Genomic DNA, 22,638 nt, shown 5'->3' with positions numbered 1-22,638 from the left:
CCTGCTCTACCATTTAAAAATATCATGGCTGATCTCATTTTGGCCTCAACTCTATTTTTCTGCCTGGTCTCCATAATCCTTTAATACAAAACTAATTAAAATCTCTCTTCATAAGGCAAACCCCTCATCTCGGGAACCAATCTAGTGAATCTTCTCCAATTGTCTCCAATGCAACTTCATTCCTCCTCAAGAGGACCAAAGTTGTAACCAAAATTGTATGCAATACTCTAGGTGCAGATCCACCAATGCCTTCTAATAAAAAGCAACTTCTTTTTGTTCATTTGTGGGATAAGGGCATCGGTAGCTAGGCCAACATTTATTATCTAGTCCAGAGGGTAGTTAAGAGTCATCCACTTTACTGTGGGTCTGGAGTCACCTGTAGTTCAGATCAGGTAAGGTTGACAGTTTCCTTTCCTAAAGAATATTAGGGAACCAGATTTTTTTTTCCGACAATCAATATTGGTTTCATTTTCTTACCTTCAGACTTTATTCCTTTAGTAATAAATGACAAAATTCCATTTGCCTTCCTTATTACCTGTGGTACCTGTGTATTAATCTCCTATGATTCATGCATGAAGACATGCAGATCCCTCTGCACTGAAACATTCTGAAATTTCTCTCCATTTAGATATTCCTCTGCCCAAAATGGATAACCTCTTACTTATCCATATTAAGTTTAATCTGCCAAGTTTTGGCCTATTCACCTTACTTATCCTTAACTGTTTATAATTTTTTTTTCTTCATTGCAACTGGCTTTCCTACCTATTTTAGTGTCATCTTCAAATTTGGTTTCGTAGAGAGAAGTGTTCAGTTCTTTCCCAGCTTGGAAGCTGTTAAAAAAAATGTAAATTTGAAGAAAACCAGTTTATTTTTCCTGTGCCAATTGCTATAACCTATGATTTTAACTGAACAGTGAGAGACTTTTTAGTGAGTGTACCAGCCACATTGTGTCGCTTACCAACATGTGGAAGCATCTGGAGAAAGACAATTTAAGCAGTGGGCCAGCAAAAGAGTCATTATCATCATCCCAACAACAAAGGAACAAAGACTGTTTTATCCGGCCTCAGCCCTCTGTCCGTAACTTATTTTACACTGTCTATTTGTCTGTGTGAATGCATGCATGTGTGTAAGGGGGAGTTAATAAAGGGATTAGAGCTTAGTTAATACTATTACAAGCCAATGAATTATAACTGTTTACCATTGCTAGAGTTTACTTACAATCAATAAATACCGATTCCTGTTCAATTCGGAGACCGAGTCTGTGCTTCCAATCAATATGGGTCCAAAAGACAAATAAATTGGGGAACTTTGCACATTTAAAAAATCTTTACATCCATTGGTGTCAGGAGGTTTTTGATCTCGTTCTAGGAATAGACAACCAAAAAAAAGAGAGACACTGAGATGAACATGTAAGCAACTTGACCTTAGACAGTAGGATGTTCCACAAATAAACAGAAAGTAAAAACTGTGAGAAGAATGGGATATTAAATAGATGATTTTAAAAATCAGTGTTGTTAAGCAAGCTGTTCCACATGATGCTCATTAGTTTTACAGTATTAACAAGAACAAGTTGCACAATGGACATGAGTAAAACGTCTGTAATTATGTTCTGGATTTTCAACTTACTGAGAATAAAGCAGGTGATGATTCATATCAAGCCTTGCCCCACCCAAAAGTAACTGATCTGAATCTTTGATGAAGTACATGTACAGAAGACATGATTTTCTGCTCTGGATGACAAAGGATCTTGTTACATCTCTCTGGCTTCAATATTATAGAAGTCAGGACAGAGAAATGTAAATCAACTCCTTAGCTAAAAGTAAGATACTAAGAATGCTTCGGGGAGTTACTGAGGCCACTGAGTCGGAGAACGTTCCTATGGCAGTTTCAAATTTGTAGCATTAGTATTTTTCTCAAGTCCCTACTTGGAAGATTTATCTGAATTTTAGTGGAGAAGCAAATCCTAAAAATGCTAATACAAATGTTTTGCTTATGCAAGCTTTGAGGCACCCGGAGATCTAAAGAATTAGAAGAAAGCATTATCACATTGATTTTCAGTGCATTGCTCAAACTGATAATGTAATGCAGCATGAAGGTCAGTTGAATATGTGCAAGTTCAGAATCCACACATTTTCAATTCGTTCTAATTCTAAATTATGAAGGACACAGCAAATCGCACCAGTATCCCAATTATTTCCCTCAGGCAAAGTTATTAGAGATGTGTCATGTGGACTCTAACAGATAAGCAGAACAGAAAGTCATGTTGAATAGTCTACACTCTTCAAGGATTCAATTTCAACTCTGTTGGAGGTGGGAATGCTTTTGTATTGTGTAAGTGGCTATCAGAAATCAATCAACTGTACTCCACTTTGAAATAATAATACATGCATATAATTAACTGAATTAAAAATATAGAATTTAACTATCAAAATGCTTGTATTTTTAAAGAATGATCCTCTCACTTGTATGAAATTCAGAATTCTATTAATTTAAAAAATGTCATGATATGTATTCCACATTTATTCTTTCATAAGCCTTAAATAATTTACTGTATTTCTAGGAATTATATCATTAACTAGTTCAATGAGTATATTAAATAAGTGCACTTACTTCTCAGAATTAAAAGAATTTCAATATTTTTTAATGGAAAATGTCTATGGAAATGGAAAATTCTATTCATTCTGAATCACACAAGAAAGAATTCATTTTAATTCCCAATTTAGCCATTCACGCAATTCTCACTTTAATGGCACAAGATTTACCTTTGACAATTATTTTCTGCTTTGCATTTTTTGCTGTTGCACAAAACTAAAGGAATTCATCAGAGAAGTCTAGAGAGCTCTCGAAATAATTCTTTACGTCTATATTAACTGATCCCCCCTCTGCATCTCAATCACAGCCTGAGGTGCAAACTAGAGTTTATATATGCAGACAGAAATTTACCAAAGATTTAATTTCAAACTTAGCTGTAGTAATAGAGAGACCAAAAGGCTCCTGGATCCACCCCTATTCTGGACATAGCAAGTTAATCTGATTGTTATGATATAGTGGCCCTCAATTCTACCATGCCAAGGGCAAGAAAGTAAGCTCTGATTGGTAAGCAATAATCTCTACTGGAAAACAGCGTGACATTGGTGTAGACTGGATTGGACTTGTTTGTAATGCCTCGGTAATTAAATATCCTACAGCAATTATTAACTAGCCTTCCACATGAAAAATAGTATGTCAACAAGGGACTGGTGAGTACCTGTAGAGCATTTTCCAGAAGAGGTCAGCCTTCAGGTTGGATTCCAGCCCTGGATGACTGTTTGTGAGGAGTTTGTATATTCTCCCTGAGTTTGCATGGTTTCCTCCAGGTGCTTCGGTTTCCTCCCACAGTTCAAAAATGTGCTAAATTACCCACAGTGTCCAGGGATGTGTAGACTGGGTGGATTTCCCAAGGGGAAGTGCAGGGTTACGCAATAGGGTAGGCACATGAGTCTGGGTGGAATGCTCTTTAGAGGGTCAGTGTGGCCTTGATGAGCCAAAGGGCCTGCTTCCATTGCTGTGGGGATTGTATGATTCCATGATTTAGGTCAGGTGAAAACTAGGAAAACATCTCACTGATGGTTCATCTTTTTTATAGAAATTATGGAACAATTTGAAATAATCTGATCCATATATTTATCCACTCATTCACAATGTTTCGTTCCCCCAAAATATAACACTTGATTCATTGTTACGCTATTTCATAAATAATTTTATCTGTAGCTATAGTGGCATATCTTCAAAAAAGCATCCAGTACAAAATTATGTTTTTAAGAGTTTACATAAATCAGCTGATAGATTTGATAATTCTATGGCAAGTCAAATAATTGCTTGAACTGATCTCTGCTATTGCTGAATGAGCCTTTCTGAGAACTTAACAAATGAATATCCATCAGAATGCATTACATTTCAGGCTCCCTCTGTGGTCCTGAGAATTATGGTACTCATGCTCAAATAATTGACGAAAGCACATGAACATGAAATTTTGTTGTGTAATGTCCCATAATCAGTATACCTTTAAGAGACAGGTATAGAATCAGGTAGAGGGCTAAATGACATGGGCTATGGCAAAACATGTGACAGAATTGCATGAGAAGTCAGACAAATATTAATCATTACGTTGGGAGTGACTCACTGCATCTTTTAACTTGCAGGCATCACAGTGAATTTCTCACTAGGCAATGGCGAGTTGCTTATTAAGATAGATTATTGCTAATTAAATGCCTGATGAACTGCACATCTTCCCTTTTTTAATATGTAGGTTCCTATCTTGCCAATTTGCAAAACAAACTAGGCATCAAGAATTCTTGACATAGAAATCAGAACAGGTACCTGGCAACTCCAACTCACTGCTGGCTGCAAAGAGCCTTCATGTTGCTCAGCATGAAACAGTTTCTCGGGATACAATCCATTGGCTTGGCAACTGATATTTGCCAACCTTTCACAATCCTAATTTCTTCTAATCTCCAGTGAGTGGTGATTGTTTAAAGTTGTTGGTAAGCTTTGTACTGGCTTTTAAGTTTGGGAGACCGAGGGAGAGAAGAGCTTTCAGTAAATTGGATATTGTTAATCTATGTTATTTTACCTCTCTGTGCTGCCCAAACGCAAGCATGCTGAAATATGAGTTTTATATATTCCAAAGTCTAGCTCCATTGTCATTTTCAAACTGAATACTTCACAGGTGACTTTTCAGATCCTAATGTGAATTTGTCTTGCAAGTGTGATTAAAATGGTAATTCTAATGTAGCTGATTTGTATTCCAAGAGGGTTGCCTGGACTCATCAGATGATCATAGCATTCAATTTATGTCAGTAGTGTCCTTTTCCAAATCACCTTTCATCCATGAATATCTCAGGCATTAAAGTCAAATGATGAATGTTAAATATTGTTAGTCCATTTCACTATGATCATTACAACCCCAAAACAGAAACTAGATCACACACTGCACTCTACTGAAAATAAGATGATACCAGGTTCATGAAAAGAATGTACAGACTAGTCCAAGTTCCTCGCTCTGAAGAGACTGTTGGACACTGGAGACTCTGTACCTATGATTTAAGTAAGAAGTCATTAATTCATCATTGGTTTTGAAGTGGCTTGAGAGATCCTGAGGCACAAAATGGAATAAATAAACACAAATTATTTCACTTTTCCTCTTTTTGTCAGCTTCTGGTCCAATTTGAAGGAGAATTTTAGTTAGATTCAAATTACCTACAGCAGAATTTGGATGACTGACACAGACCAAAGTCTACCTCAAGGCAATGCCCCTTTAAAGCAGCAATTCAAAATGTCTGTATAGACTGTTAACCATTTAGTGTGGCAGGCAGCCAGTGATCTGTCCCTTTGTTGAAAGAATGAAGCAATCAAAGTTATTACCCCAGACTGGGGCCTGCCCTTTGAACTGTGAGTAGACAAGACACCTCTCATAATTGAATTAAATCAGAACAGCTTTTCATGAATATGGAATGTAAATAATCTGTACCAATGGCCTAACATATTTTCATTCCAGTATTCTGGTTTCAGAATTCCTGCATTTCACAGTCCCACCAATTGACATAAATAAAGAACAATGATGCCAGCATATTGATATATTTAAACTGTTCAGACCACAACTCTTCCCCATTTCCTTCATTAGAAAGTTAATGGGTGACACAATTATAAAATTTAAAATGGCATCTCAATTAGTATATGAATAGGGAGGGATATGGGCCAAATGCTGGCAAATGGGAATAGATTAATTTAGGATATCTGATCGGCATGGACAAGTTGGACCGAAGGGTCTGTATCCGTGTTATACTTCTCTATGAATCTATGTCATAATGGTAGATTTTAACTCAGGGTGGGTTTCTGGCAAGAAATCACTTTGATTGTTCAACTCCATGCCCAGAACGGTAACCAGACTTGAAGAGATAATTAGCCTACTCTTATTCTTATGTTCCAAAAGTTACCTATCAGGTACCAAGCAAGGGGAAAGGAGGATCTTGCAGAAGGGAAGTGAGTCCTGTGGCTTTGCTTGTGCTGCCTTAAGGGAAAATTAACGGGCTCTTGTGATACAGTGATACTTTAATATCCCTACTTCTGGGCCAAAAGGCCCGGATTCAAATCCATCCTGTTCCAGAGATGCGTAATAACATTTCTGAACAGGTTCATTAGGAAATCATTTTTATGACTCATCTTCATCCTTACAAATTTCCAATGATGATCTGCTTTGGCCTAACAGAGAAGTTGTGATGGTTTTGTCATTCAGGTCTGGCTAAAATATAATGGCATCCTAGTTGTGTTGTCTTTAAATAATAGACATAGTCCTACATTGTTTCAATAAATCAACAAGCTCATGGAAAGCAGTTTCAAGGGTTGTACAAATCTGTTGCTTTGCTGGACAACACACAGATGGGTTAGAGCCAAAAACAAAGGATTTGTCCTCTGATAATAACTCAAACATCACAAATGTTTGAGGCTAAGGAAATTTGGCATATCCATAAGGACTATCACCAATCTTTACAGATGCACCATAGAAAGCATTCTATCGGAGTGCATCATGGCTTGGTATAGCAACTGCTCCACCTAGGACTGCAAGTAACTACAGAACATTGTCTGGGCTGTGCAGACAATCATGCAACCGAACTCCCATCCACTGACACCATTTACACTTCTTGCTGCTGCGGAAAGGCAGTCAACATCATCAAAGACCCCTCCCTCCCTAGTTCTAATATCTTCCAACCTCTTCAGTTAGGCAGGAGATACAAAAGTTTAAACACCTGTACCAACAGGTTCAAGAACAGTTTCATCCCAGCTGTTATTAGTCTGCTGAATTAACCTCACTAATTTCAAATCTATTGTTGATCTTATTTTTGGACACCTTCTGTGCAGCCATAACTTTGTATTCCTCGCTCTGTCTAAATACCCTATGATCTATATGTTCTTTAATGTTATGATCTGCTTGTACTGCATACAAAACAAAACTTCACTGTACTGAGGTACATGTGACAATAATAAATTAAATGAAACCAATATCAAATCAAATGTATTACAAAAGGGGACCCTACATTGAATCTTTCCCCTTAGAAAACAATTATGGACTATCTAACAATTTCAGAGTGCAAAGAACAACTCAGAAATGTAACCAAATCAATTACACAATAGAAAATAGACAATAGGTGCAGGAGTAGGCCATTCGGCCCTTCAAGCCAGCACCACCATTCATTATGATCATGGCTGATCATCCACAATCAGTATCCTGTTCCTGCCTTATCACCATAACCCTTGATTCCATGATCTTTAAGAGCACTATCCATCTCTTTGTTGCAAGCCTCCAGAGACTTGGCCTCCACTGTCTTCTGGGGCAGAGCATTCCATATATCCACCGCTCTCTGGGTGAAGAAGTTTCTCCTCAACTCTGCTCTAAATGGCCTACACCTTATTTTTAAACTGTGTCCCCTGGTTCATAATCATAGGTAAACTATAAAAAAATCAAATAAGTTCTTAAAATGGACGCTGACACTATCTTCCAGATCTAAGATCAGTGATTGGTGTCAGATTACCTGATGTTATCGTTGGTGTTACTTATTTTGGAAAATGTGGTCAGGTCAGAAATTTGCTGAGGGCCAGTGTTACATGAAAGGCTTTAAACTCCTACCATCTGCTTGCAAGTCTCATCATTATAGATGAAATGAAATTAATTTCTGCATTAAGATCAATCTCTAAACTGCAGCACCCCACCATATTTGCAAATGAATCACTCCTCCAATTACACCAGCCAAACATGGTCAGCTGTATCAAATCATAATGATGTATTTCTTGAATCTTTATCGATCTCTCATATTATTGTCATTGCTTCATGCCAATATATGCATGTGTCTCTTCCTCTGTTGGACATCCAGGTCACAGAAGTGTCTAGCAATCAGGAGTTCTATCATCCTGGGATGATACATAAGTTTCCGTGTGAGTTGCTCCTACAACTTCACTCATGGTGAATTGGCAATCTAATCATGCTTGAAACTCTGAATGATTGGATTTATTGTATCTTGTGCTTAACAGTGTGATGAATTATTCTTTTTATAAAGTATTTTTTCTGCTAAAAGCCAGCATTCTGTGAAAATGGCAAAATTGTAACATTCAGGACTATAAAGTTGTTAGGTTGCAAAAGTGAAATCTGTCCGGTGATAGGGGTGGCACTTGTGCAAGTGTTTCAATTCATCATGTAGGACAGTTTGGGATCACTGAGAAGCAGTTCCAGAGTCTCAGATGGTTGGAGAAAGGGGTTGTTAGAATGTGCTGTTAGAATTCACTCAGGAAGAGGTGGAGAAATAGAAGGCAGCTAATGGTCACAGAGTATTAGAGCATGGAAACAGACTCTTTGGTCCAACCAGTCCATGTGACCATAATCCCAAACTAAACTAGTCCCAACTGCCTATTCCTGGCTCATATCCCTCCAAACCTTTCCCATTTGTGTACTTATCCAAAGTTTTAAAAAAACTTTCTAATTGTGCCCAAATCTACCACTTCCTCAGGAAGTTCATTCCATACATGAACCACCACCTGCATAAAAAATTTGTACCTCATGTCTTTTTGAATTTCTCTCCTCTTGCCTTAAAAATATGACCCATAGTCTTGAAATCCCCCATCCTAGAGGAAAGACCCCTACCATTAACTCTATCTACACCTCTCATTATTTTATAAACTTCTACAAGGTCACCTCTCAACCCCTTATGCTCCAGTGAAAAATGTCCAGCTTATCCAGCTTTCCTGGATTGAATCAAGATTCAGAAATCAGCCAGGGGATCTGGAACGTTTGCTAGCTATGTGACCAGGAAAGTCATGAGGGGCTCAGAAGAAACTTGCAAGAATGTGAGTTGAAAAGCCAAATACACTGTCTGCCTGATGCAGCCAAGAAAGATGAGAGCTCAGGGAAAACCTGGAATGGGCAGGGGAGGGTGCAGTTTTTATCATGGTGGCCGACTAGCGGGATGAGTGAAAAGCTGGAATTGTGCCTGTGAAAACTGGACTGTAGTTTTCAAAGTCCAGAGGAGCATGAGTCCAGGAAAGGAGGGTGATAAAACAGAACCAGAACAGTTGATGAGGCAGTCCATGATGAAGCAATTCTTGAGAGGGAGTTTAAAGGTCAGATGACCAAAATTGAAAAATTGTAATCTTTTGTAAAGTTCAATGAGATTTGTTGACTCCTAATGTCATTATCATCTGGGGAAAATTATTGGGGATCCATGGAATCTGTATTGATTATATTTTATATTTTTCTGTGTGTTATGGTGTGTTCAACCATATTATCTTGCCCATACTTACTACACGTTTATGTTTAAAAGTAAGTTGTATAAATAACATAGGTTGCGTTATTATTGTTGTAACTTATATAGTACAGTCTGGTTGTTTGTTCAAAACTATGGAATTTTGTGGCTTCTTTCTCTTGGTAAGCTCCCTAAAACTTACATTTTGTCAATTTTAAAACTAAAAGTCCCTAATACAATACATGTCCATAAGATAATTTGGTAATCTCATCTGCGATCACAACATAAAGTTGGTGGCCTGGTCTGGGATCATAAAAACAACCTCAATATTAAATCTCAGCTGGGTCATTGCACTGCAGTTGTGAGATGATAATATCACCTGCCTAAATCCCTATGTCTTGGCAAATACTGAAAAACCTGGGGATACAAATTGTTGATGGTTGTATGTTACCAAGATGTCTGCTTTCAAACATTCTTACATTTCTCTCAGAACATTGGGCATAGTACTATAAGTGAGGTGACATACTTCAATAAAGTTTTCACAATAGCCATACACAGTGAATTGGGTAAAGCAATTCAGCAACATTCAACCAAGGCCTAATCAGAATTTTTAATCACAATAATCCACATATCATCACACTTTTGTTTAGCAAAATCTCAACAATTTGTTAGCATACTGGACCAATTGATGCTGTGGTATTCTGAACAGGCCAGGCTGGGAAGCCTAGCTACAAGGCAGAGTGCCAAGGTTAGAGAAGGTCAGTGGAGGAGAATTAAAGGGGTACCTGCTCTCCAGTGGGCACAGGGGAGCTTCTAAAGAGGCACTTTGTTCTATGCTTCTTGCTGGATGCTGGTCCATACTGTGCTGGAGGCAGAAAAGACCCTTTTAGCAGTCCAAAACTTAACAGGCCTAAAGGTGGGTGGAATGTCAGACTCCTTACCTGCCCACTACAATGTGGGAGATAGGTCGGGCTGGGTGGGAAGATAGTGCTTAGACCACTAGGTTTATTTTATTAGCTACTCCTGCCTTCTAATATACCAATTGGAGATTGTAAAACATAGCCCACAGTGATTAACTTCTTCTATCTCACATGCAAAATCACAGTCAAGGAGAATCAGTGCTGGTGGCAGTGTTGAATTGTGGAGTGGGTTCATGGGGCTTGTGGGGAGTACAAGAGGAATCCAAAGAAAGACAGAGGGTAGGTTTGGGGTCTTGGCGGAGTGATGTAGGTTGGATCTGGCTTCATGGATATATCATTGTTTTTACTTCATGGATATGGTTGGAGATGGTGAGGACAATCAGATTGTACTTAATCAAGGTACAACATGAGGGCCCTAAAGGGGGTTATTGGTACTATTCAAATGTTGATTCATCTTAGGGTGTTTGCTGACAGAGTCCTTATTGAGCTTTGGGTACATTCATAACATTACACACATCCTGTTGCAATTGATGTCCTGCCTTAGAATGGTGAACGCAACATTGGATACTAACTTCAACATTCAATAGCAGTCATTCAAACAAGATTGTTTCTCCACATTAAAGGAAATGTGCCTAACTATGCTATATGCGTCAATCATTTTCTTTTTCTTTATTCATTCATGCGATGTATCAGCAAGGTCAATAAGTGTTGCCCATCCCTAATTGCCCTTGAACTGAACACTTAGAGGCATTTATGAATTAGCCACATTGTTGTGAGGATTCACAAGTTGGCCAGACCAGATTAGGTAAGAAAATCTGCCATCTTTAAGGGCACTACTGACTCAGATAGGTTTTTCCAACAATTGGTGATAGTTATCATTTCTATCATTAGTGCAACTAGTTTTATAATCCACTTTTTTCTTGTTTGAATTCAAATTTCACTTGCTGTCCAAGATTGCTAGTCAAGCAACATTTTCACCATGCCATTTTCTTTCTTGTGCCAACCATTTAGACTTAGATCCCCAACTAAGCTAGTCTCAACAAATAAAAATGATGCGGATATGAATAATATGAAACTAATATAGGATGAACTATTTACAAGTGAAATTCAAAATTGAATAAACACCTGTGCCACCTTTATACTCTCAGCAGGTCTTGTGCAAATAGCAATGGAGTTAGACAGGAACGTTTTAGTTGTGATGGAGTGTCTCCTTGATTGATCAGGAGGCTGTTGTAATGCATTGGGTTTCCTGCATACTCACACAATACCAAGACATCCAGCAAAATAGTAATTGTCAACTTAAATAAATTGCCACCTTCCTGCAACCGTGTATTGATATCATTTTAAATAGAGCAATGGATTGCTAGAAAGAGTTGCAATGGTTTAAGCATATAAAATAACAAATTAACTTGTAGTCATTTCAGAAGCTGTACAAGTCTTCTACTTTGCTTGACCACATACAGAGAGAAAACAAGAGATTCACCTTACTCATCAGGGGTCAAATCGCATGAGAATAACTCATTCACCATGCACGTATTGCAAACGTATCCTACATCACATTGTGAAAGAACAGAACTCTGCTTCATATATTTCTATGAAGTCCCTGTCTGTTTCAGGCAGAGCCTTAACCAACTGCAGATGCTAGCTCTAAGTTGAAAAGACAGAAAAATGTCAAGTACATAAGATACATATCCTGCTTATTTTAACTGCCCAGCCAATAGTGTACCATTGTGAGAGTATGTTCAAATCAACCACATGGATTTAACCCCTTCATTACTGAAATGCATGTTTAACTGATCCAGAACAAACAACTCGGGCAAAAATCGATTTTGCAAATACCAGTACAAAGTGAAAACTTTCAAGAAAGGAGCAGAGGAAAATTGGCAAAGAAAATAATCCAAACAAAATAAAAGCGACAATTCAGTAGTGATAAAGGAATAAACTCAGTGATAAGTCTAGTCACAACTTAGTATATTTATATAACATACAATAAAAGTATTGATATCATATTTCTGGGCCACAGGAGAGTAGAACAGCCTGTACAAGTCTTGTTTTGTTTACTGCTTGGGGAATCTAAAGACTTTGAAAAATAGTGTTGCGGTATAAATTGAGCCTGAATTGATTCAATAAAAAAAGACATTCTTTGTAATCAAATATTTGGTTCAGATTTCTTCTAAATCTCTGTCCTCATCTAATTTAAACTGTCAAATTTTTGGAAACAATCTGATTTTGACAGCTACATCTGTACAGTAAATTACACATGATTCTAGCACAAACTTAAACCAGCTTTTTCAATTTATTGTCTAGGAAACTTCCTATTGGTTTATTTTAAGACTAAATGGATTAAGGTTAGATTTAATGTTAGTGCAGCATGGATAAAAACATAAATTCTGCAGGTTGTAATTTATAAAATTCCACTAAATCCATTTTAACTACTGAGTACATAGCTGTCAAGCCCTGCTTTCTAACCCTCACCTGATCTCCACACTTTTCAGCAGGGGTCCCTGAATAGCAATTAGAAGTGGGAACTCTTGCTGATTCCATATCTCTCTGCTGGAGAGTAATTGTAATATTTTCACTGGTAGTTCAACTTGAGAGCTGATAAATCATCACAGAATATGGACTGAATTCTGATTATTGCTAGTCTTTTTGATTCTATACATTGAAAAGTGTACCCATCTACTATCTGTCAAAGAAGCTTAATATGATATTTAACAAAAAGAAGAGTTACTTTCTCCATAAAGAAGTCATGATCTGCCAGCACAGAAATAATCTTTTGAGGTTCAAGCTTTCTTTTCAAATTTCTGTGGAAATTGCACTACGTTCGATCGCATGAAACAAACCGTTAATTGCATATGTATGAGGTACAAAGTTATAAATTAGGTCATGTCAACACAACACAACCATGAAAAGCACAATTAAATGTGATTTATTTAAACTGGTAGTGAGTGACAATCATTATTGAAAAGTATGATCATCGTAGGTGTGATCAATCTTCCTGAAAACAAATAAAATTCAATTAATCTACTTTGAAAAAACAAAAACATTGAAATTGCAATATGTAAGCCATTAACATTCAAACAACTAACATATTTGTGTGATTCTCTAGTATATAATATCTTGTCATTTTTCCACATGGTGGTCATCATGGACAGTACACATGTAGCATGAGTACTATATTGCTACATGATATGGAGACTATAGGAGCTGATTTTTTTAATATGCAACAACAGTTTATAAATTGATTAATGCTTTCTTTGAAATGGCGGATAAATGAATCTCAGGGAATTATATTATTTTGCTCTAATCCCAACATTATAGAACAATAATATTTGAAAAAGTATCATTTCCAATTGCGACCGATAATGCACGACAAAATTATTCTTCCTAATGCATTCTGAACAGCTGTCAGTGCAATCAATCTTCATTTCGGCTGACAAATAAAATTCATGAAAATTTTACAGCATGAATTAACATTACTCAGATAGAAAGAACTCATCATTATTCATTCCCACAGTGAAGTGCAGAAACGACAAAATTATCCTGCTTCCCCCTCTTTAGGTTTCAATTAAGAGATTTACTTCCACTAATAACAACATAGAATACTTAATGAATGCATTTAAAAATCAAATAGGTCCTAACAGGGAGATCGAGTTGAGGCATGGAAAGTCAAAGAAAAGGAAAGAATATTACTTTTACAATAGGTTCAGCCCTTGTCCGCAGAGGATCTGAGTGCACCATAACATCCAGAAGGTGTTGCTTGAACTATGCCCCAACATTGAGCCAGCACAAGATTTTCTAAGTGTGTGAGGTAGGCAGGCAAAATTCAACAATATTTTCTTCAGAAGAAGCATTGCCAGTCAGGATAGTCAAATATCAGGATAGTACTCCATGGAAGTCTGGGGCCAGAAATTCTTTACTTAAATAACTTAGAATTACATAGAGCTTCTAACATTGCAAAACACCCAAGGCACTTCACAAGAGAGATACAAAAAAGAACATCAGTCATAAATATGTTATGCACAGGGTTAAAGTGTTCCTCTTATCAAAGAGTGCATTTTAGCCAATGCTGAAGAAAAGAGGCGACGATAAGAATTATGCAGCCAAGTTGAGTCTCTGGATCCCAGAAATGTGTCCTCTCATCTCCTTTTCTAATTTAAATCTGACATTTTTAGATTTGTTTGAACATCCCCTAAGGCTTCATTTATATTCTGTGAAGTGCTAGGTTCCTAAATTTCCATTCAACTTGGATTATCAATCTGAAGTATTTATTCTAAAAGGTAGAACAATGATAGTAGCAGAAGATGTGTTAAAATTAGACATGTTCTAATCAACATGTTCAGCAATGTTACTACATACCTCTGCAGGAGGTGGGACTTGAACACAAGCCTCCTGGCTCAAAGTTAGGGACTATGCTATTGCATCACAAGAGTCACTTGAGTTTAAAGTTAAGCAACTCTCCTTTCCCAATACTAGCTGTGGCCATTTTAATGCTGGGCAGTTAATATAATCTACTTGAGTCAGATCACTTTATCAATATATATTAATTAGGATTAAGACTCAGGATAGGATTACAGGACACAGATCTACCCTCCGGGCATCCAATCGCTGCACAAGTGCATGTGTACAATGGCTACAAACTTATGACTTGCCAATATAATTAATTCTGAGGACTGCAATTGTAAATACAACACTGAATTGCTTAAGTAATATTTACTGGCAATAACTATATTAATAACAAACATATGCGGTATAATTAATAACAGTAATAATTTAAAAGCAATGTACTCATGATTGGAACAATTAGTGTTTATACTTTTGTCCATTCGTGATAGCATGCAGAGGTGTATTATTCCCCAAGCATATGTTTTGCCATTCCTCTGAAAATTTCACACTGTCCATTTCTTGACTGTGCTTTTCCTTTCTCTAAATCGTAATTATCATGGAGCAAACATGTATGAACATTGCTGCATGGTATGAAGAATATGTCAGAGCAATTTTCTTTATGTTTGTCAATATTTTGCCCCAGGCTCTGCTGAAAACAAAATCACTGCACTGGCAATACTTCATCTCAAACAAAGAAAAATGTTTTCCACAAAGCCAAATACTTCACATGACAGAGTCATGTTAATCTTTTTAAGACTGTGTGCTTGAACAAATGCAAAATTGAACATTATGCTGTGAAAGTTCGTTTTCAGATAAGTCATATCAATCAAACAAGTACCTCTTGATTCTTTTGAAACAAATTTCTAAAGTCTCTCACATTTTCCTACCATATCTTCATATTTCATCGTGAACCTTGTCCAGAATTCTTCCTCCAGGTTCCTCTGAGACTGAGAGGTTACTGAATAATTTGCCCTCTAGAGCTTCAACACAGTCTGTGGATACTTTCAGAACATTACTGTGAAAATGAAAGTAAACTCAGCCTCTTCATTGATAAACCATCATCCAAAAAATCTTTTCCATAGCATTTCAAGGCAAGGTTGCTCACCTACACTCTGAACATCATTTGTATCTAGTTTTCAGCATATCAACACCTGGCAATAGCTGGCATTAGAGAAGGACCACTGATAACCCACAGCATCAGTGCATTCCTCCACCTCAGCAAGGTCACTGAAATCCCTCATTTGTTTGTTTGTTCTACTCCGAGAAATACTTCAAATTAAATCACACCTTGAATATAATGTTTTCTGCATCAACATCAAGGTTTCTAACAGTGAACCATTTTGCATTATAAAATATAAGAACCAAACAGTTGGCTGCAACAATGGCTTTTTGAGTTCGATTTTAGGTAGCCTTGTGTTTTCTGAAATTAAAATTCATTGTGAGCTGACTGGAAAGTTTCCCTCAGGTCCAGATCAAAGATACCAGCTTTGGATATTCCTATTGCAATTGCTTCCAAGGTTTCCTGGGTTTCTATTAGATCCAAAACTAAGTGCGAGACACTCTTCTTAAAATTGAAATGCTATACTTCAAAATTTAGGCAAACACTTATGAATCATGGAATCCCCACAGTGTGGAAGCAATCCCTCCAAAGGGCACTCCACTTATACACCCACCTACCCCATCCCAGTAACCCTGCATTTCTCATGGCTAATCTACCTAACCTGCACAACTCTAGACTGTGGGGGGAAACCTGGAGGAAACCCACAGAGAGCATGTGCAAACTCCACACTGAGGGTGGAATCGAACCCCGGTTGCTGGCAGGTATCAGAGCTAACCACTAGGCCATATGCTGCCTTCTGTCACTGTGCTGTATCACCACCGCACCCATCCCACCCCCCCAACCATCACTGTTGGTTGCAAAGGAAGGAAGAGTTTATTGGCTTTAATGGCATGCATAGCTCTATAGAAAATATGGCATTCAAGACTCGCTTAATATTTTTGTGGTTTTCACCCTGACATATTAGGTCTCTCACCACAGAGGAGTCACTGTTGATTTCTTCATCAACTTTTACATTGCGGTTGATATACTCCTATAAGACAGGTGGTTACAAGGTTTCACACCATGGTAAATGTTACAGCTCATCTGCAGTCACTTTTCAGAGAACACAGTTGATTTGAAAAAGGAGCTCAACGATGGTGTCTCTGCATTTTGAGTGGTAAGTTTGTGCTTTTTTGATAAAACCTGCTGATTCAAATCTCCCTTTCCTCAGTGGTTGATCTTGATATCACATTGGCACAAGGTAGAGAATGTATAATGCTCTCCCTTTCTGCTTTTTAAATATGAAAACATATTCTCCTGACCATTCTGAATTGAGCAACATCTTTCTCATATGCATTATGAATTGGTGAATGGTCGTGATGGGAATAACATGAAAGGATCTTTTCTCATGGAAATTTCCTGACTTCAAAATGACTTTACATAACTGACATTGACATGAGCTAATGAATCTCCTAAAACAACAGCTCAATATTCAGCATGATTGTTGAGGGCAACATCTTAAGAATCCATCCTAAGCAGTTGAAAAGAAAGAGAGTGAGCAATGAACTGTTGATCTTTACGAAAGTCAAAAACCCTCTCTTTGAGTTCAAAATGCAATAGTCTTCCTCCACCACAAATCAGATCATGTGGTTTCTCTCTGAAAGCTCTCCAGTCTGTATGACTCCATCTGAGCTCCCTGCTCCTTACTCATGCAACACTGTTGCTGTTGTACCCAGTGCCTTTTCCTTAGCAAAGTATCCTTTGTTTAAAAATTCAAGATATACTTAATGAATGCATCATCCTTTGAAAATTTTTTGTAGAATTTTATAACAAATCTCACCAGTCAACAATTGACAATGAATTGGAGAAATGATAGTCCAGTGGTATTATCGCTGAACTATTACTCCAGAGACCCAAGGTTCAAATTCTGCCACAGTCGATGGTGGAATTTGAAGTCAATAAAAATCTGGAATTAAGAATCTAATGATGACCAACCTAGTCTGGCCTAAATGTGATTCCAGCAATAATGGTTGACTCGCAACTGTCCAGTGAGCAATTAAGGACAGACAATAAATGCTGACCTAGCCAGCAATGCTGTCATCCTGTCATTCATTTTTTTTGTAAAAAGTGCCAGTGAATGATAAACCTTTCCCTCAGACCACCATGTTTTGAACTTAAAAGTACCATACCTAATTGATGGGGGTCAGACGCACTAAAAGTTGACTGTCTGGCACAATTCAGCCACCTTAACTGGGATTTCATTGGAGTGGGATCTTAAAGCAATTTAGCCAGCTTGCTGATTAGAGTGACACCATGGTTACTCTGACCAACGAAAACTTACAGACTTTTTTTTAAGGCTTCATGCAGATGTAAAGATTTATTTTGTGGGGTTCTGGAGTACTTCTCCAAATTCCATGTGCAAAGTCTCCTGTCGCACCGAGATATCTTTCCCTGACTCCTCTCCCACACTCCACAATGTCCAAGGACAAAACCCTTTGAAACCCCTTTGCCCTTTCTCCCACAACCAATGGTCTGTGGACAGCCTCTGAGCCATGAAGTTTTTGCTGCATTGAACTTGGACTGACATTAAAATTTAAGGCTGGATTTTCATTTCTAAAGAGAAAGGAATGCTGAGAAAAATATGATCAGAGATATTATTTGTTAGCAATAGTAACACATATTTATCCTGCACCATTAATGCCATTCTCTGAGCGCTCCTAAAGTGCTTTCCAGGGGCACTTGCATTTAGCACTGCACCATTTTCTGTGTTTTGCTAAACTTATCAGTAAAGAAAAAAATATGGTCCAAGATGTGTGTGAAGGGCCCAAAGTAATTTCTGTTTTATACTGTTACCTGGTCTCAAGTGAGGCAATATTAGGGGCATTTTGTATTCTGTGTTTCTGATAGAAGAATATGAAAAGGGGGTTGTTGCTCCTGGTCACTACTGGATTCTGAGGAAAATGTAATCCCAGCCAACAGCCTCAGTTGCTTGTTAACAGCCACCATTGATTCTCACTCAACAGTAATGGTCACTTTGCCAATGTACCAAGGGACAAGCAATAATCAGTAAACTCCTTCAGGAAAGGAAAATGAATGTGTGCAAAGTAAAAGCAAAAATAGGCGAAAACATGAAGTATGATCATCTAGGTCAATGTTTCTCAATCAATGGGGCGTGTCCCACCAGTTCATCTCGGTAGGAGCCCAAGAATTGACATGCAACCACATGCTTCTCACTAATGATGAAATCAATATCTTAGTTTGTTTTTAACAATTTAGCAATAAAACTTACTCTCAGAAAAATCATTGCAATTTTAAATATTCTTCCAAATTTTCATCAATGTTTAGTCTAATGGTAAATGCATGTAAACATTAAAAATACATTTCTTGGAAAAAGTGAGGGTTTGTTTGTTATGGTGAGACCAGTGTTTTTTGTCAAAATGTTTAGTGGTACATATGATGCAAAAATGTTTGAGAATTGCTGAAATAGCCAATTGAGTCCATATCTTTCAAAATAATATCTGCATGTTACATGAGTTATCTCCAAATTTTCAATGCTTTGAAAGAAATGAATAACTACAGGGCAAACTACCAAGAAGAGAAATTTTAGTGAAATTTCTCCCTGACTGATAAAGGGGAAGTTCCAAAATATTGATCAGGCACTGCAATTGGCATTACTGTTAATTTACTTTTGCTAAACCATCCTTAATTCTCTCTCCTGAAATTAGAATATTCAACAAAATAATTCACCATTCATATAGACATCCACCTTTAGAACTTTCAATCATGTTTGTAATCAGATATTTGCACAGTTTACTTTTTAAGAGATCTTCATCGTCATATCATGACTTTTAACTGTTCTTTGAAAAGGCCTAACAGGCCACCTCCACAATAAAATAGGAAAAACCCCATATGGACAACCAAAACCTAATTAAACATTAGACATACCAAAGGCAAACCCAGTTCAATCAACCCTGTACAGTCTTTCTCACTAACAACTGATAGCTTGTGCAAAAACTAATAGATCTTCTCTACATAATAGTCAAGTAACAACCTGACACTGTTATATCACAGAATCATACATTTCGATCAACATTCCAGACTCCTCTCACCATCTCTGGAGTATGCTTTGTCCCACCAACAGGCCAGACTCACCAGGAGTATCAGCACAGCAATGTATATTTGGGAGGCAGTCTCTTTTTATTCAGTCAAGTGGACACTGCTGGCTGGATCAATATTTATTGGCCACTCTTAGCTGACCTTGAGAAGCTGGTGGTGAGCTGCCTTCTTGAACCGCTGCAGAGTATGCGTTATACCCTGACCTACAATGATGTCAGTGAGGCAATTCCCGGATTTTGATCCAGTGACTCTGAAAGGGACCAGAGAGTCCTCAACAGTACATTCAAGCAACATGAAGACACATTGTATCAGGACAAATACAGGCAAGGAAATCAGTAATCATTTTTTTTCCCCTAGCTCATGAATCAAAACTCCTCTCCATCATTAAAACAATTTACTTCTAGTTCCACAATTTCAGCCAGCTTCCCCTTTTGCACCGCAAGATATTACGATCTGTATTTTGATTTGTTCAGGCCATTCACTCATCACTTAAATGTTCACTGACCTACAGTTGCTCTTTTTCTGGAAACATTTCAATTTTAACATACTTATCCTCAGTTTCAAACCCTCCATTGCTTCAACCCCACCATATCCCTGTGACTTGGTCTATCAATACTTTGGAATAACAGTATTCCTCCAGTTCTAGCCTCCGTTGTAGCTTTCATTTTCATCATTCCATTGTCACTCATGTGATAAGTTGCCTACTTATTAAGTTCCGTATTTGCCTTCCTCGACCTCTTTCTGTCCTTCTTTAAGATGCTCCTTAATACTTACCTCTTTGATAAAAATATTTCACCTGCTCCAGTACCTTTTTATGTGGTTTGGTATCAAATTTTGTTTGACAGTACTTCAATGAATTTTCTATTGTGTTAAAGGTGCTACATAAATGCAACTTCCTATTGTAAGTAACCCACAAATTTGCAAATCTCAAGTTCCCACAAAATTGAATAATGGTGTTATATATATTGATTAAATAGTCTCTCTTTTGATGATTTTTACTGTGGAAGAAAACTTATCTATGATACAAAGAATATTTTCCACTTTATTTCAAATGGTACTCTAGAGCCGTTAGGACCACATGAAAAGGCAGATGGGTCTGAGTTAAACATCTGCTGACAATGACTTCTCTGACAATGCAGTCTCTTGTAACTTGACTAGGTGCTAGCAAAGATTATGCACTCAAGTTTTGGAGTGTAACATAAGGCTAAAGGCTTCTAACCCAGAGAAAAAAAAGTGCCACCAACTGAGTAAAGCTGACATGGCCCTCAGTGGAAATGAAAAGAAAACCTAAAAATGGTAGAAACTGAAATGGAAAGAAAATACAGGATATCCTGCTAAAATATTGACCATTTGACTTTAGAGATATTTACGGCGGCACGGTGGCACAGTGGTTAGCACTGCTGCCTCACAGCGCCAGAGACCCGGGTTCAATTCCCGCCTCAGGCGACTGATTGTGTGGAGTTTGCACATTCTCCCCGTGTCTGCGTGGGTTTCCTCCGGGTACTCCGGTTTCCTCCCACAGTCCAAAGATGTGCAGGTCAGGTGAATTGGCCATGCTAAATTGCCCGTAGTGTTAGGTAAGGGGTAGATGTAGGGGTATGGGTGGGCTGTGCTTCGGCGGGGCGGTGTGGACTTGTTGGGCCGAAGGGCCTGTTTCCACACTGTAAGTAATCTAATCTAATATTAAACGAGGAACGATGTGCTTCCAGTATTTTCTATTTTGCTAAAGACTTTTAATGATATAATTATATGTTATTTTATTAATAACTAAGAGCTTTCAATGAATGACCATTCCAAATCATTGTTAAATAATAATTCTGACATCAACTTATATGGGAAATAACAAATTGCTGAAGATTTCCTAAAGTTAATTAAAATGAATGTTATTACAGCTCACAACTGTAAATTTTATTTTGCTGTATGTTCTAGCATATTCCAAGATGCTAACTATGGGTTGTTAACACTTTCCAGTTTTTCTCCATAAGATTAGGTCAAATAAGCAAATGCAAAAGGCAAATAACAGATTTTCTATCCCAGGCTGTCAACTCATTGAGGGGTGTTAGCTGTTGGCTGATCCAGAGCTACATCCATGCTCTGCAAATTACAAGTGACTAAAAGTACAGCAGCACCTTAAGGAGAACGATATATAAACGACATTTGACGCACTTAGTTCAAGTCTTCGGTAAATAAACAGCAATTTGATGCAATAAATTCATGTTTACTTGTAAATCAATCTGCTGTAAACATCATTTAGGATGATTTTAGGTCGAATGAATCAAGGTATCAAAAAGTGTCAAAAGCATGATAACTGTAAGTGGAACTGAACTAAAATGAATAAACATATTTAAAACTAAATATATTAATACACAGAGCGAAGAAAATTGAATATCGCATTTCAAAATAACTAGGGTAAATCTGTGATCTATTTATTATTATGTCCCTTTATTTGATGCTCCTTTGTAATTCTCTGTTTTCCATTCTCCATCAAACTACTAACAATCCTATATTTTACTTAAGCATAAAAACAGTTTATTTTCAAAATAAAAAGTATGTACTTGAATGAGATGTTGCTCATCCAGGGTCACACTCCTGCGAAATGTCATGGGTTTAACTGAAAATAATAAACCGTAGCGGTCATGTTTTGCAACACAACTCCGTGCCGAATCTGACATAAATCATATTCATTAATCATAGCGCTCACGTTTTACATCTTTTGAGAACCAAACAACCCAATTGATGTGTATTAACAGACAGAGCGTTTACCTTGTATTGGCATTAACGTGTGTCTCAGAAAATGCAGGGAAGAGCTGCCCCTTTTAATAATGCAGTGTGAACTATTGTTTCCCCCTCAGCTTGATAATTTCCATTTGGGGGGAATCCTTCATTCTGAAAGTACCGGTTGCCATGG

The 22,638-nt window shown here is 37.5% G+C and overlaps 1 long non-coding RNA gene across 2 annotated transcripts in view; it reads right to left on the bottom strand.

Moving 5' to 3' along the window:
• LOC148147651 (uncharacterized) overlaps positions 1–22,638 on the bottom strand; it is a 108,201-nt gene that overhangs the window by 85,509 nt on the left and 54 nt on the right. Inside the window, exon 1 of one of the 2 annotated variants that reach the window (XR_015759599.1) lies at positions 22,494–22,629. The exons of the other annotated variant lie outside the window; for it this stretch is intronic. This is a non-coding gene — a long non-coding RNA (uncharacterized LOC148147651). Of the gene's footprint in view, positions 1–22,493; positions 22,630–22,638 lie in introns of those variants that run through there. 2 annotated transcript variants of the gene reach the window in all.

The sequence above is a fragment of the Chiloscyllium plagiosum genome, unplaced genomic scaffold (genome assembly GCF_037043375.1).
Source record: "Chiloscyllium plagiosum isolate Xiang-an unplaced genomic scaffold, Cpla_swu_hap1 HiC_scaffold_15, whole genome shotgun sequence".
Lineage (NCBI taxonomy): Eukaryota > Metazoa > Chordata > Chondrichthyes > Orectolobiformes > Hemiscylliidae > Chiloscyllium > Chiloscyllium plagiosum.
This window is presented reverse-complemented; position numbering and strand designations above follow the sequence as displayed.